Below are 16,331 nucleotides of genomic sequence, written 5' to 3'. Positions count from 1 at the left end.
ATTACTGTAGCCACCGCATTCACTTTACAGACATTTCTTCAGCGCGATTTGCCGTGACTACATGATGAATAAATCGGCAATGAGCCACGCGCATTTAGCCAACCTCGGTTTAATTTAATATCATACTTCAGCCAATTTCCATAACCTAACTGTACTGTAACGGTAACTTGGACAGGCCAGGCTAAATTGGTGTAGCTCTTCCTTGCTATTCATGAGATGCACTTCGTTGGTTTTAATTTTTGTTTTAGATTGACTTGGTTTTATAATGTATTATTTAAATTTAATTACATTGTAAATAATTCATTCTGCCGATTGAGTGAATATGATTTATTTTTTTTTATTTTATTTCATACATATTGGTTAACTTATTAATTTCGGGGTGAACAAATTCTAGATTGAAAGCCATCTGCGTGTAACGACTTCTGTCCTAGAAGCTCATTTTAAAGAAGTTCCAAACATGAACGAACCTAACTGTACCAAAAAAACTATTTATTAGAGTCACCGGGAAAGTATTTCATTTACCCATGTGCATTGTGTCTGCATATTGCGTGTTCTCTGGTCGATTTACCTGCTTTTTTTTGCCTGGACGAAAAACCTCGAGTTCCGGGCAAAAAACCTTGCTATCTAAGCATAAGACTGACTAACTCAGCTGCGGAGTGAAAAAAAGCCCATAAAAGTTCCTCGCGTCATCGATGGGATTTGAACTCGGGCCTTTTCCACCCAATTTGGGGAGGACAGTGATGTTGCCACTGTGCTACCCGTGCAGATTTAACTGTACCCAAGTGTTATTGTATTATGGTATAGTTCCTGAAATTTGCGTACGGAGAAGCCAGCAATTCAGAAATTCATCGTCTAGCCGCTTCAGCGTGCCATAGACAATGACACAGCGTACTACAACTTTGCTGAAGCGCTTTTTTGCAGTGGCCACACCTAGAATTTATTAGCAGTGAGTGACATACTGCGGCGGTTCAGTTTGTTTTTCTCTTCTTGTACTTAGCAGATCATTCATTCCCTCCACGTCAATCGGCCAGCTGTTTCCAGAAATAACACTCCCTTCTGTCGAAAATACTCGATGTAACTTATTCATATTCGAAAAATATACGACCTTATTTTAAGTACACAAACAAAAGTAATGAGCGAAATTCTGCAAACAGTTTGTGGCAGTTGACTACCTGTCCTTACTAATCTCTGACTGTAATCTTCTTTTTTATTTACCAAGTTATCAGTTTTATAATAACCAGCAGGATGCTGTTTCTTACTAAACCAGTATTTTTCCCTACTTCAGGTTTATAGTTTAACCACCAGCCAATTTCCCATACACTATTGCCGGGAAACGTTATGGATGACTACAATTAATCAGGGGCTGGTAGCATGGTTTTTTCTCCCGGAAACTCGGGGTTTTCGTCCAGCAAACAGAAAATCGAACAGAGAACACACTAAATTTACAGTAAATATATATAAAGCAATATGGCCATAGATACTGATGCTCCTACAGAACAATAACAATCAGTACTTACATTGAATGGCCACTTTTTGGGTAAAAGTATCTAATAAGGAGAAGGTCCCTCGTTATAGGTTTTTTTTAAGACGAATAGGCGACTTAGGTCGTATTGTGCCATATATATATATATATATATATATATACACTGTATTATGTCTGTAAATTTCATATGTTCTGTCGTCCATTTTCCTGCTTGCTGAACGAAAAACCCTAGTTTTTGGGAGAAAAAAAAACATGTTATTCTTGCCTCAGACGAACCAACTGAGCCACGTTGTGAAGGAAGGCCTACAAAACTTCCTCACGTCATTGGGAGAACTCGAACTAAGATCTTTTCTACGCGGTGTGGGAGGACGGCGAAGGCCACTCTTTTTGCCCTCAGAACAGGCTTGGATTCGTTGTGAGATGGACTCAATAAGGAGTTGAAATCATATCTCAGAGATTCCGGTCCATGCTGACATAATTTTTTCCTACGGTTGTTGAAAACTGGGTGATTGGGGACCTGAAAAGCTTATTCTGTCTTCAGATTCATAGGTGTGCTGAACTTGATTATTGAAATCTGGTGACTGGGAGGCTGCTATATGAGGTTGAACTCAAGCTAAAGTTCTTGGACTAGTTCTGTGTAATTTTGGCCTTGTGATATGGTGTATTAACTTGTAGTGTGTGCATTTACAGATGGATACATTACAGTCAAGAAGGAATGTGCCTGATCATCAATAATTTTCAGATAACCCGTGACATCATTCAAATATTTCTCTGCTGGTATCTGTGCACCATAAAATCACTCCCCATAGCATTACAACACATCATCTATGTATACTGATACATAGATGCCTTTATATATAGATAGCCTTATATAAAGATGATTTCTATGGATATATCTGTTTTTGCCATATTCGAGTTCTCTCAGCGTGAAACTTGGATTTTTCAAACCTGGCGACGTTTTTTTCAATCCTCCACTGTCGAACGTTGGGGTGAGCTCACTGTAATCATACCTTCTTGATTTTTCCGACAAGAACTGCGATGTCTCATCAATGATTAGGTAGGAAAGTTGCGCATTCTGAAATACCTCTTTGATTAGAGTTGTTATCCAGAGGTTTTATTTGACTAACTGTCGCCTTCCTGTTACTCTTCACAAGTCCTGTCAGTCTCGTTTGGCCTCTTGCGTCAACGACTTGTATCAGCCTAAAGGATTGCCATTCACTGGATGTTATTGGTCCAATCTCGATACGCACATGACACAGTTGTAGGTGGAAACCCCAGCAGGGTTACAGTTTCCGAGATACTTAATTTCGGCGCATTTGGTGCCGAATATCGTTCCTCGTTCAAAATCACTGAAATCTTTTGTCTTTCCCATTCTTACGGTGGATTTCGCATACATAGGATCCTAATGCAACTGCGAATCTGCTTTTTTATCACATGACTCAAAAACGCGATGTTGTTACTGAAGAAGCGCCCTCGTGGGTACCACAGTTGGTAGAATCGCCGTCCTCCCCACACCAGGTGGAAAAGACCTGAGTTCGAGTCCCGTCGATGACGTGAGAAACTTTTATGGATCTTTTTCACAATGTGGCTGAGTTAATGACTCAGGCGAGAGCAGCATGGTTTCTTTTCCTGGAAACTCGTGTTTTTCGTCCTGCAAACAGAAAATTGACCTCAGAACCCAAGCAATTAACAGACAGTATACAAGGAGAAATATGTCCTTAGTCGCTGATGCTCCTAAAACCTTACTACAACAACAACCGAAGGAGTACTTCATTTAATTTGAAAGGGTTAAAGGGTTGTGTACCCAATAAAGAATAAATTCAGCGTAAAATTATCACATGTTGTTTAGTTGAACATAGAGGACGCCTATCATTCACAGGTTGCATGTTAAGATGTTTTCCACTAGAGGTCACTGTTGTATGTTTGGCTCGTTTTTCGTTTGTAGGAGGTACGTTGGACTCTTCTTGAATTTTCCTGCCTTTTGAACACAGTAAATAAATTACCTGAATTTCTTTATCTTTTCTTTCAGTTTTAGTTCCCGGTCCGGTCAGCAGTGATCGTTATGTATACCAAATATTTGTAATTGTCGATTAAAAAAAAATCAACTTGTAATGTCAGGTCTATATTTTAAACATTTGGTTTATTTAAATTATTTTACTATATGTATATTATTATTATTATTATTAGCCATATGGTGCAAGGAAGCCTGAGGCTTATGCTGCACCAGCCAAGAAAAAAAATGCCCGAGTTACCCTGAGAGAGAGAGAGAGAGAGAGAGAGAGAGAGAGAGTGAGTGAGTGAGAGAGAAATAGAAAGGAATCACCAAGAAAGAGAATAATGATATCTAGCTCAGGACCCTGGGTGTGCCAAGCCCATACTCACCAGATGTGAGCCCCTATATTGATCACTACAGAAACAGAACTAATTATTTTTTTAAATTACAATTTTAGTGATTAACCCATACATCACTGTTGAACCCTGAACAAGCAAAACCTAACACTTTTTTTTAATTTTGCATTCCTAATCGGCCAATCAGATATATACATCCAAACAAATAGACACAAAGAAAAATTTACACCATGTGACATTCTGAACAGCGAAGTTCATAACCCGCCGTGTCAAGTGTCTGGGGAAAGAGGAGGGAAGAAAGGCACCTCTGTAGCCAGGTGGGAAGGAGCAGCAGTGCGCAGCACACACTTCTTGATTAGACCGGAGTTCAAGCCCGTCACCACCAAATACGGAGGATGCGGAAAGGTCAGGGAATGACCACCACATATCCCGGAGCAATATGGCCTTAGTTGCTAATGCTCCTAAAAACCAAATAAGAAACAACAACAGGAGGGAAGAAGTGAGTGGGTGGAGTCTCCTCGAGTCAATCACTGCAGTATCTCCAACAGTCTGGAGGATGTACCTGTAACTGAATCTTGGCCTTATTTGTTAGTGTGTTAGTGCTGTTATTGTAGAAAAATAATAAAATGCATTTTTATAGTAAGTATTGCCATCACTTTATGGGTCTGAGTCACAGAATTTTCATGCACTGAATGTGACAAGATGGTTTGGTTTAGTTTGGTTTGTTTTGTTTTGGAATTTATTGGTGTAGTGGCAACAGCGGTAATATTTTCACATATAATGGCTGATATAATAATAATTACTGTATTATTTTTTATTGAAAATGTTAATTTTAAATGTTTTCTTAAATATTGTTTAAATTTATTGCTCTGGAATAATGCCACAGTTTTATGCATTTAAATGTCTCCATGAATTTAAATTTGGCAGTGTATGTTTTGTGTTTCTATTTTAATGGAACTGTGCCAACATATTTTTAATTCTACATTCTATATTCTACATATATATATATACTGCTACTATATAATTAACTATATAATATCGGTGTAGATACACCATAGTTTACACATAAATTTAAATTACGTACTTTGTGTAAAAGGCAACATTTTAATTGTATCTCATGTTGTGGCTGTCTTCACAAAGAGATATCAGGTATTGCACTACTTTGAATAAATAACGCTTCTCTAGTAGAGAAGACTACTGTTATTTATTCTTGGTGGATACCACCACCCATACAGCACCATTTCAAAGCTGTTAGCCTATCATCGGTGGGTGGACAGGTACCCTGGTAATGCAATGTGCCATCACAGTTGTGAACTGATTCCACAATATGAGAGATGCCAATTGGTGTACAGATAATGTATTTAAAGATGAAATGCACAAGGCATAATTTAAATATATATACTACATGTTTTTCTGCAGTTATTTCCTTATGATTAATGTCTTCATACTTAAAAATATAACACACATATAAATAAAACATATTGGCCATACTTTTGAATTCAGGACCTAAAAACAAGAAAAAAGTTTATATAAATATTCCTGATTCTGAACAGAGCAGAGCAGAGTTTTGACATGTGTGGGCTAGTTCGGTGAACTCTGTAGCAAACATTTGAATGATTTAACAGCAATTCATGAAACTAAAAAAAATAAATAAGAATAAGCAGATATGTCTAGTAAAATGTTTCTTAATGCTAAGTAAATGTTTGCTTATTTTTATTATTTTTTACCATTGCAAACTCCATGACCATTTTTTTTTTAATTCCAAGAGCCATAGCTTTGTAAAAATAGATTTTTACAGAACTGTAAAGAAAATAATGGTTGAGAATCAGATAACTGTTTATATGAACTTTTTTTTATTGTTTTCAGGTCCTGTGTTAATCCTGAAGGTGCATCCCACTTGTTATGAAACACCTTATGTGTATATATATGCTTATTTTTGATAGATACTTAATATGCTTTTTTTTTTCTCCTTTTTTTTTGTTGCACCCTCCAACTTCTTAAAAATATACAAAGGACACCCAGTCAGCCAAAATAAAGTTTGACAGCACTGAAGTTTATATGTTTGAGAACTTGAGTGATAAGATGCCTGCAGATGGACTAGAGGTAGGTGAATACAGTTCAATGAAATCTTTAATAAATACTGGAAAAATTTAATGGCAGTTCATAAAACTAGATGAAGCATGAACTGCGTATTGGCTATAGTACTTCATAACAATCCAGGTTATTACTTTTTTGAAAGATGAGGAAAGTGTTTTATCATTAAATACTAATCTAAATCAGAAACTGAAAATGAAGAGGTTGGTTTGAGAAGTTTGTTTCTGCAGTGATTAATATACACCATGGAAACCAACAGCCAGTGAAGGATTTAGCACCCTTCGGATTGCTGCTAAATGAGCTGAATTGCAAGAAAAATTGAATGCAAACTAACTGTTATGTTTGAATTGAATACAGAATCTTGTAGGAGAAAGAAAAAAAAAAGTAAATATTGTTCAAGCAGCAAAATATGGATAATTATTTTAAAGCCATGTAAGTGCATACAATATATAATATTGTACAATTAAAATCAATTATTTGAAAAAATAAATTGTCAGAAATACCCTCACTCCTATTTGTTTGATAACTGGGATTCTACTGTATACAGAATTATTGGAAAAGACTAAAATCCCGTAACAAAAGAAAAAATAGTATGTCTTCTGAATAGATTAAGTTTGCATTTTGTAACTTAATCAAGCACATTACCGATTTTTTTTTTTTTTTTTTTTTTTTTTTTTTTTGTAGGTATGAATGGTTCTATATTATTGCAATTTTTTTTTTGTTCTGTTTGTAAAAAGTTATTTTGTAATTTTTCATTTGTCTTTTTCATGTTTAATAATTTCAATAAAGATATGTACATTGTCATAAAAAAAAAGAAATCTGTTTTGTAATGATCATTCGTACACTTTAATTTGCTCTCATTTCAGGATGTGTGCTTAGCAATGCTGAAAGTAAGACAGCTTAATTTCAGTATTGCTGGTACAGAGTACTATACTAGTACCAGTTTTGCGCTGGTACAGTAAAGCATTTTGCACTGTACAGAGTACTATACTAGTACCAGTTTTGCACTGTACAGAGTACTAGTAAAACAATATGGTGTAACAGTAAAAATATTTCTGATTTTTTCCAAATAAAACATTCAGCTTGACTTAACTTTTTAAAGAATATTTTTAAAATGTATTTTTATTAATATCCTCATTATTATATTATTTTATTATTATTATTATTATTGAACACTTGTTTTCTTTTATTTATATTGGTATTGAAAATTAATTTCTGGCTTTGTAGCAACATTATTGTGATGCTGTATCAAAAAAGATTGGTAGTGTACCCGTAAGAATGAAAATATACTTTCAGCACTGGTACTTAGCAATGGCAACTGTAGCCACAATAATATATTGCACATGTAATGCTTTGTGAAATGACTTTTGTATAGCAAACTTATTCACTTTTGCCTGACTGTAAGAAAAAATTGCCTTCCACCAAGTCATTTAATACTCCTTCTGGGGTATAAAATAGAATAAAGTTATATTAGCATTTGTAGAAGCATACGATGCAAGAAAGCAAGCTCTTGCAGCATCAGCCAAAAAAAAAAAAAAACCCCTCCCATTTCACCCCTCCATTCTTTCCAAATGCCTGTCCAGCTCAGCCTTAAATTTATTTTGGCTATCAACTTCCACAACAAAAGGCGGAAGTCTGTTCCACCCATAAACTACCCGCTGGCTAAAGACAAAATTCCACACATCTATTCTACAACTGTCTTTCCTCAATTTGAATTTGTGTCCCCTCAGGTTCTTAATCTGAGCAAGAGGAAGAATCCCATCAGCATTCGGCTTGCTCAACCTATTCAAGGCTTTATATACCTCAATCAGATCACCTCACAGGTGCCTCCTCTCCAGGTGCTGCAATTTGCAGAACTTAAGCCTTTCTTGGTAAGAGCATCCCTTTGTTCTCCTCACCAATCTTGTTGCCCTTCTTTGTACTCGTTCTGGCAACTCTACATCCTTCCTAAAATGAGGCCTCCAGACCTGTACACAGTACCCTAGGTGTGGCCTGACCATTGCCTTGTATAACGGGATAATCACCTCCCTGTCCCTGCTAGCAAAATTCCTATATATCATTGACAAGACTCCATGACCTGCCCTGGCAGCCCCTCTGCACTGCTCAGTGAATTTTATATTTGACTGCACAATTACCCCCAGATCTTTTCCACTTCCCTGAGCGTAGTACCACACAGTTGGTATGTTTCTCTTTGGTTATTGTTACCCATATGCAGTACTTTGCATTTGTCAATGTTAAACTTCAGCTGCCACTTTTCAGCCCATTTGCTCAACTTATCATTTGGAGTAGCATACTGTCTTTACTGTCGTTAACAACCCTGCCAACCTTTGTATCATCTGCAAACTTGGATATTAAACCTGATATACTTTCATCAATATTATTGATAAATATACAAAACAACAATGGGCCCAACACTGAACCCTGGGGAACTCCACTAATAACATTAGTCCACGAAGAGCAGACTTGAATTATATTGTCACTGAGTTATTATATCTTAATTATATCTTGAATTAAATTGTCACCCAGCTATCAAGTTCTACTGATGGGTGCCGGTTTTAATCAGAAAAATCACTGAAAGAGCATCTCGGTGTGATTACGTTACAAATAAGTAGCATTATGGTTCTTTAGGAATGGCTGCATATTTATTGTGTATAATTGAGGCAACTTGTGGTGAAAGCTATAAGTGCTGCTGTAATGTTAAGTTACAAACAGGATTTTTAATACCCTAAGTTTTCTCAGATTTGTTTGAATTTTTTTTGTCCCACGATACTATTTAATTTCATTGTTTTGATTAAGTAGTATTTTATTGCTTTACTCTTAGCAACGATCTATCTACTTTTCATATACAGTCCATTCCAGTTATTTTGGACACATTGGGACTAGTGCATTTTGGCCCGATTAAGCGGCTGCCCCAATTATCCGAAGTTTCATGTAAATAGTTAAAAATGCAATGTACCCCCCCCCCCCCTTACAATTGGTTCACTGTACAATCAAATCACGTTACTGAACAATTAGACTTTACACCAGCCGGTATTCAAATAAACAAATTCCAATCTTGCAACTAAAACACTTTATTTACAATAAAATAAAATAAAATACGAGCGTATAAAATGAAATGAAATAAAATATATAGTAGTCTAAAACTGATGTGATTTAATTTACAATAAAATACAAAATTGTAAAATATGATGATAAAAGCGATAAAATCAATTAATAAAATAAAATACCGTAACAACTGTAGCTTTTGGAGATAGCAATCCCCTTTCTCAACAGCATATTTCTGCTGTGTGGCACATCCTTAAGTAGAGATCCACGGCACTCATCACATGGTTCCTCGGGAGTAAGGCCGGAATTTCCCATTTATGCACCGGAACTGGAAATGGCTTGGGAGCGCGCTAGCTGAAACCGTTCATCTCACCCAAGAACCACGGTTTCCAAGAGGGGATGTAAACGTACACCCTTGTCTCTATTAATGGAATTGCTAGCTGCACCAATACGTAAACTCTCAAGCCATTTACGGTCCCAGAACCCCTGTGCATGATCCGTGATGACAGCATCCTCTCGGGGAGATTTGATGTTGCTTCTGCCACGGCAGACTTCACATAATTTGCGGACTTTATTGCATTCATATGCTCCCCCAGACGGTCTTTCAGTCGTCGCCCCGTCTTACCTACATAACACACCCCACAATCCGGGCATTTAATCTCGTATACCATCCCACTGTTGGTGGCTTCTTTCGTTATGGGGTCTTTGACACAAGATATCACTGTGTACAACCTCCGTCCCGGGAGTTGCACACAACGTATCTGGCACCCAGAATTACTCGTGCAATGTGGTCTGAAAGGCCCGGATAGTAGGGAAGCCGACCGGGCTAGCCGAGTTGGTAAAGTACCTGCCCGGCAACCCAAAGGTCGCGGGTTCAATTCCCGCCTCGGGCTTGGATCAAAGTACTGCAAAAACCTTGGGAGGTGCAATATGGCCACAGAAGCCGATGCGCCAACAACTACCAAAAAAAAAAAAAAAAAAAAAGATAGTAGGGAATGTATGCAGTGCTCACAGGGGCGAACGGCTCGGTATGGGTGGACTCCGCTCCTCTAATAATTCTGTCCAACACAGAATGTGTTGGACAGAATGCCATTCTTTTCTAATGCCATTCTGGGGGTAGCCACATTTCTTGAGATCTGCCGTGACACGAATAATTTCGTTATCTCTGTCTTCGGAGGTGCTACAGTGGGACCACACCCTATCTACTAAAGCCTTGACAACACTACCCTTGTAATGGCTGGCTTGTGCCGAGGTATAATGAGTATATTGACCTCGGCACATGGGCTTTCTAAACACCATGGTCTTGAGCCTACGACTATCCCTAATAACCAACACGTCAAGGAATGGTAGGGTTCCCTCTGCTTCCACCTCCGAAGTAAATTTAATAAAAGGGGAGAAGCTATTAAGTACATCAAGTATCTGATCCTCCCTCCCCTTTTGTATAATGGTGAATGTGTCATCAACAAATCTTTTCCATTTATGCATGGGAAATTCCAAACCCTCAAAAATTCGAACTTCCAAATCTTCCATAGCTAAGTTAGCCACTATGGCACTAATGGGGGAACCCATGGCTGTGCCATGGATCTGCTTATACATGACATCTTGGAAAACCATGGTGGTACTGGATAAACAGAACTCCACACCCTCACAAATATCATTAACACTAAGAGGAGACCTAGTACTTAACAAAACATCCTTTTCTAATGCCATTCTGACACACTGGACTCCGAATTTAATAGGGATACAAGTGAACAATGATGTAACGTCAAAAGAAATCATAATCTCATCTTCTCGTATAGTCTGTCCTTTTATAAAATCCACAAACTCTTTGCTATTCTTGATAACCAAGTTGGAAAGTCCTACTATGGGTGCGATCAACTTGGCTAAGTACCTTGATAGAGCATACGTGGGACTATTGACAAATGACACAATTGGCCTGAGTGGTACACCCACTTTATGTATCTTGGGGAGCCCGTAGAATCTGGGTAAGCGGCATCCAGCAGCATGTAATGACCAATATACCTCCTTGGATATCCATCCTGACTTGTGCCAACGCTGTATAAGGTTATTCACTTGTCGGTCCACACTAACCAACGGATTTCTACGGACAACTTTGTACATAGTGGTATCTTGCAATAATTCCAAAGCTTTATTAAAATATTGCTCCTTGTCTAAAATAACTGTGGCTCTACCCTTGTCCGCAGGTAAGACTATGATTTCATCGTCTTGTTTAAGTTCCCTCAAAGCCCTTTTTTGACTAGTACTAAGGTTGGAGGGGGCCGACTTGGCCTGGCTCAGGATAGCCACAGTTCTAATGCGTACCTCATCAGCCTGGATCGCTGGTAACTTATAAACGGCTCTCTCGATGCCCATGGCTATTTCCGCGATGGGAGGTTTGTTGGGCATCAGAGCAAACTTGGTACCCAAGCTTAAAACCCCCTCCTGTTCCTTAGTTAGTCGCTTTCTACTGAGATTACAAATAAAATTAGTATTAACATGGTCATGTGTAATCACTGTCTACTCTAATAATCTGTTAAATTTGCTGATTTGCCTCTGTTTATACACATCTGAAACCTTAGTTGTTTTCTCCAAAACTAATTTCATTACCAATGATCGATGTACAGGAGTTATATTATTAACACATTCTAGAGCCAAACCAATTTGTCTTCTGGTAATCCTTAGATCATCATGTAGTTTGTGGATCCAGATACACAAAATCCTTTTTTGGAACCAATTGGTAGCCCTAACTAAACGATCATCATCAAAAGGCATCTTTATACGGAACCCATACGGGACTAGGCCATGTGCTTTACATCTATACGCAAATCTTAAATGCTGTTTCTGTTTGGCCTCCGTCATGCTATATCTCTCAAATTCGTGGATGCGCCGCACTACGGAGTGACCATAACTATTAAGGATATCTCTAAATAGGCCTACAAGGCTGGAACAATTCATATTGAACAGTTAGACTTTTCACCAGCCGGTATTCAAACTCCAAAAGCTACAGTTGTTACGGTATTTTATTTTATTAATTGATTTTATCGCTTTTTTCATCATATTTTATATTTTTGTATTTTATTGTAAATTAAATCACATCAGTTTTAGATGTGATTTAATTTACAATAAAATACTATATATTTTATTTCGTTTCATTTTATATGCTCATATTTTATTTTATTTTATTGTAAATAAAGTGTTTTAGTTGCAAGATTGGAATTTGTTTATTTGAATACCAGCTGGTGTAAAGTCTAATTGTTCAATATGAATTGTCCCAGCCTTGTAGGCCTATTTAGAGAAATCACGTTACGACGAACTCAACATAGTAAAGTACTGTTCACTATACGATGTGCAGTAAGTGCCGGTCATTGTGATCACGTTTGTGAATTGAATTTTAATTCTATTAAACAGCGATTCTAATTAGCGAAAATAGGGGGAATATTATCCACAGGCTATAAAAGCAAAGATATATTAATCACAAATTTACCCTTTATTACCTTACCAATTAAAAAATTAAAATGATACGTGAAAATCGGAATAATTAATATGTACTGTAATATGTACATACGAACTAGTTGACATTTCTGTTCACTGACATTTGTGGGCGGGGGGGGTTAATTTAAAACAGTAAAAAGATAAGCAATCAGTAACAAAGAACATGGCACACACAAATTGCAAGTAACACAATACGTGCAAGTGAGAACTGAGTAATGAGTTACAAAGCTTTAAAAATAGGAATGAAGAGAAGATCTGAAAATTAATTTTTTTATATGATTGAAGATTTCATGGAAGTGTAAACACATTTCATCATAATAACCCACAGAATTCCACCTGTCGGTATTATCGCAAATTCAATAAGATCGAGTTTACTGTCTGTTTATGATAGATTTCACTAACAGAAAAGCCCAATAAACAGGTGACTGCTAATTGTTTTTATTGTTTTATGGTTGTGACCTCCAGAATTTCGACCGAACCACGTAGTACCGTCAGAGACAATCGTAGGGTAATCTCCAGTGCTGTGGTCTCCTGCCCCAATTAAATGGCATGCTGTCCCAATTAAGCGAAGTAAACCCTGGCTATTTTCTTGATTGGTTTCTGTTTTTTAAGATTTGCCCCAAATAAACGGCTGCCCCGATTAACTGGTGGCCCAAATAACCGGAATCCACTGTACTATTTTGATATTTGTATAATTCGTTATTAGTGAATGTTATGTTGATTGTGCACTAGGCTGCTGTGATATATGAGATAAAGGTAATCACCCCAAGTGGAATTATATATACAGTCAGTCCTCGTATAGCACGATAGTTGTCTTCCTAGAAACCCTCGTGCAATGCAAAATTGTGAAATATAAAAAACAGGCCCTATGGGAAAAATAGGGTTAGGTGCCGACCACCCAAGATTGAACACACATTAGTAACCAAAACATTACCAAACACAATTACGTAATAAAATATTGCTAATGCTTTTGCTTCTATCATAAGCAAGCTTGTTTTTTTCTCTATCGACAGAGGCAGACTGGCTATAAGCCTTACTGGGGAAACCCCGGTGGGCCGGAGGCCTGTGTGATTTTGGCCATAAACCATAATATGAGGCCACTACAAATTTTCCTGGATAAGAATTTTTGACCCAGTCCGCCTCTGTTTATCAATATTGCTTTCCTTTTTCTCTGAATCTGCAGTGTCTTCACCAGGACACTTCCTTTTCACACCTTTTAAGTGTTTTACTCATTTTTAGGGAATAAAGCACAATTACAAAATGAGGAGGCACGCTTGATACACATAAACAAAGCTGTGCGCGTGTAGCAACTGAATAAACAACACTGTAAAGGCAGAGATACACTATTAACACCTCATATTTTACTAAAGCATATTTCTGGGGGTTACTACCATAAAACAATAAAAACAATTTCCAGTTGCGTCGTTGCTAGTGGAATCTGTTATAAACTGGTAGTAAACTCGATCTAATTGCATTTGTGATAATACCGATAGCTTGTGTGGGTTTTTACCTTATTATGGTAAAATGTGTTTCCCCTTCACTGATATAAAAAAACATAAATACATTTTCAGAATCTTCTCTTCCCATTCCTATTGTGTTGCGGTCAGTTGGGGTGATTCCGCGTTCTACTGCAATTTCTTGTAAACACAAAGGCGAATCGTGCATAAACGAATTTGGTTCGTGTTATATATGATATTGTTCCCCTATTTATAAATCGTGTATGATTGATTTCATGTAGTGTAAACATGTGTTATACGAGGACTGACTGTATTTGAAATATTTTTTTCAAATATGTTGCATTCCGACTGTTATTTCTATGAAATATTTCAAATTTGCTGCATTCTGACTTTTATTTGTGTGAAACATTTCATATATGCTGCATTCTGACCTTTATTTGCCTAAAAAAAAAACAGTCCCCGCTCCTGAAGGGGACAGTTTTTTGGCAAATAAAGAGGGGACAGTTTTCATGCAAATAAAGGTCAGAATGCAGAAAGATTTTATATTAGGGTTTTCAAATAGGGTGGCAAACTCATTGCATTATGTATCACTCTGACATATTTCTGTGAAATTTTCACATTAATCCATAAATATGAAGCAGAAAGGTAATGTTTAAAGAAAGTAATTCATTTTTAAATCCTTAACGTCACATAGTTTTAGATGGAAATAAAATATTTAATTCGAAAATTTTTTTGTAATGCATTAAAATTATGAATGTTTTCTACATGATGCAGCCCATTCAAATCTTAGAACAACAGCTAAAAGCATGTTACAGCCAACTAGAAACATTCCTGAACAAATGGAAAGAAATCATGGCCTCAGGATATCCGGTATGTGAGCAAATTAACAAACTGTGCCATTCAATATCAGTTTTGAATGCCGAACAGGATCCCAAACTTCAGATCGGATTAGAAACATCGATTAAACTGCGATTAGAGATCATTAAAGAAGTACAAAATTTACAGAACTTTATGTAAGTATTGACTTTAAATAATTCGAATGATTAACAATTATTATTATTGTTTGATTTCTTATAATTACACGAGTTACATTATACAGAACTTACATTCCAGTAATGAACGAAGGCATTAATAAATGCTGTTACCAAAGAAATATATTTAGTGAGATTAGTGCTTGAAATGGAAAATTTTGTAAAATGGAATGCTCAGCAACATAATAAAACAGAAGGAAGTTAACATGTATATGTGATATTATTTATATGTTTGATGAACTAGGATGGCATTCTGGTTCATTTCCTATCCATTCTGAGCCGTGAATGAGAATAAAATAATTGAGCATTAAAATTTAAAACTACATAGTGTGACTTCCTTACTCCATATGGTTAATACTAATGTAAAAATAAAATCTTGAAGAGGGCTGAAGTGGATCAGTACTCCAGCACAGGACAGATTCCAACATCTATGCTTCCATGATTGTCACGAAAGCTCTACAGATCTATAGAAGCCACGTGGAAGGAACATACTAGTGTAAAGGCAGCTGAAAGAGCTTTCTGATAAGTCCTTTTAATGAATGGTCTTGAAAGCGTATTAATCTTGCAAGAAGCCCTCATTGATGTAATCCTTTAGGGAAAAATGCCTAACCTGGACTAAAGAACATGCTAATTGGACAGTTGAACAGTGGGAATCTGTAATCTATGATATTAAATTTAAGCCCCTCGTGGATTGGATGGGAATCACTCTGTTCATCATAGACCCAGTTTTATCATCCTAACTGCATTAGATCAACAGCATAGTTTCCATTTGGCCACATGGCTTGGGGATATATAACAAGCAAAGGGATAGGCAGATTTTACTTTGTAAATGGTACTATTGACGGTGACATCTACAAAAAAATTTTAAAAAAGATTTGTGCATAATATCAGAGACCACTTTCAGAGAACTCTGCCCCTCATCACATTACAGGCAATGTAAGTCCAACAGTACGTAATCATTTCATACAGTTTTCAGTATGTTAATGATTACCTTATACAAAATACTGTACTGTTTTATATCAAGGTGAAGAATTCATGCAAGATACCCATATCCAATACTTACAGTGGCCAGGAAATGGCTAAATTTAAAACTCCAAAGAACACTTTGTTCATGTTATGGGACAGGAAATTGCAGCAAAGAAGCCATCAAGCAAGGAACTATTATTCCTGGCTGTTATCATGAACACTGTAATGGTTGCATCAGGAATCCAATACATTCCATGCGAGACAGCTGCAAAGTGGTAATAAAAGTTTATTATTTTGATGGGTGGATCATCAAAATACTAAACTTTTATAAAAGACATAAGCTTATGTTTACTGCATTATTATTTATTCATTTATTATTTTTATTTAAATTTAGTGTTAACTTGGAACATCCAT

The 16,331-nt window shown here is 36.7% G+C and overlaps 1 long non-coding RNA gene across 1 annotated transcript; it reads left to right on the top strand.

Annotated features, from left to right (window-relative positions):
• The first annotated feature begins 5,852 nt into the window (after nucleotides 1–5,852).
• Nucleotides 5,853–14,937, top strand: LOC150082615 (uncharacterized). The gene is made up of 2 exons (XR_016547206.1): nucleotides 5,853–5,935; nucleotides 14,695–14,937. It is a non-coding gene; the product is annotated as an uncharacterized LOC150082615 (long non-coding RNA).
• Nucleotides 14,938–16,331: the final 1,394 nt, after the last annotated feature.

Source organism: Mastigoproctus giganteus, chromosome 7 (genome assembly GCF_048544385.1).
Source record: "Mastigoproctus giganteus isolate SK-2022 chromosome 7, ASM4854438v1, whole genome shotgun sequence".
Taxonomy (NCBI): Eukaryota; Metazoa; Arthropoda; class Arachnida; order Uropygi; family Thelyphonidae; genus Mastigoproctus; species Mastigoproctus giganteus.
The sequence above is the reverse complement of the archived record's forward strand: the minus strand, read 5'-3'. Positions and strand labels throughout refer to the sequence as shown.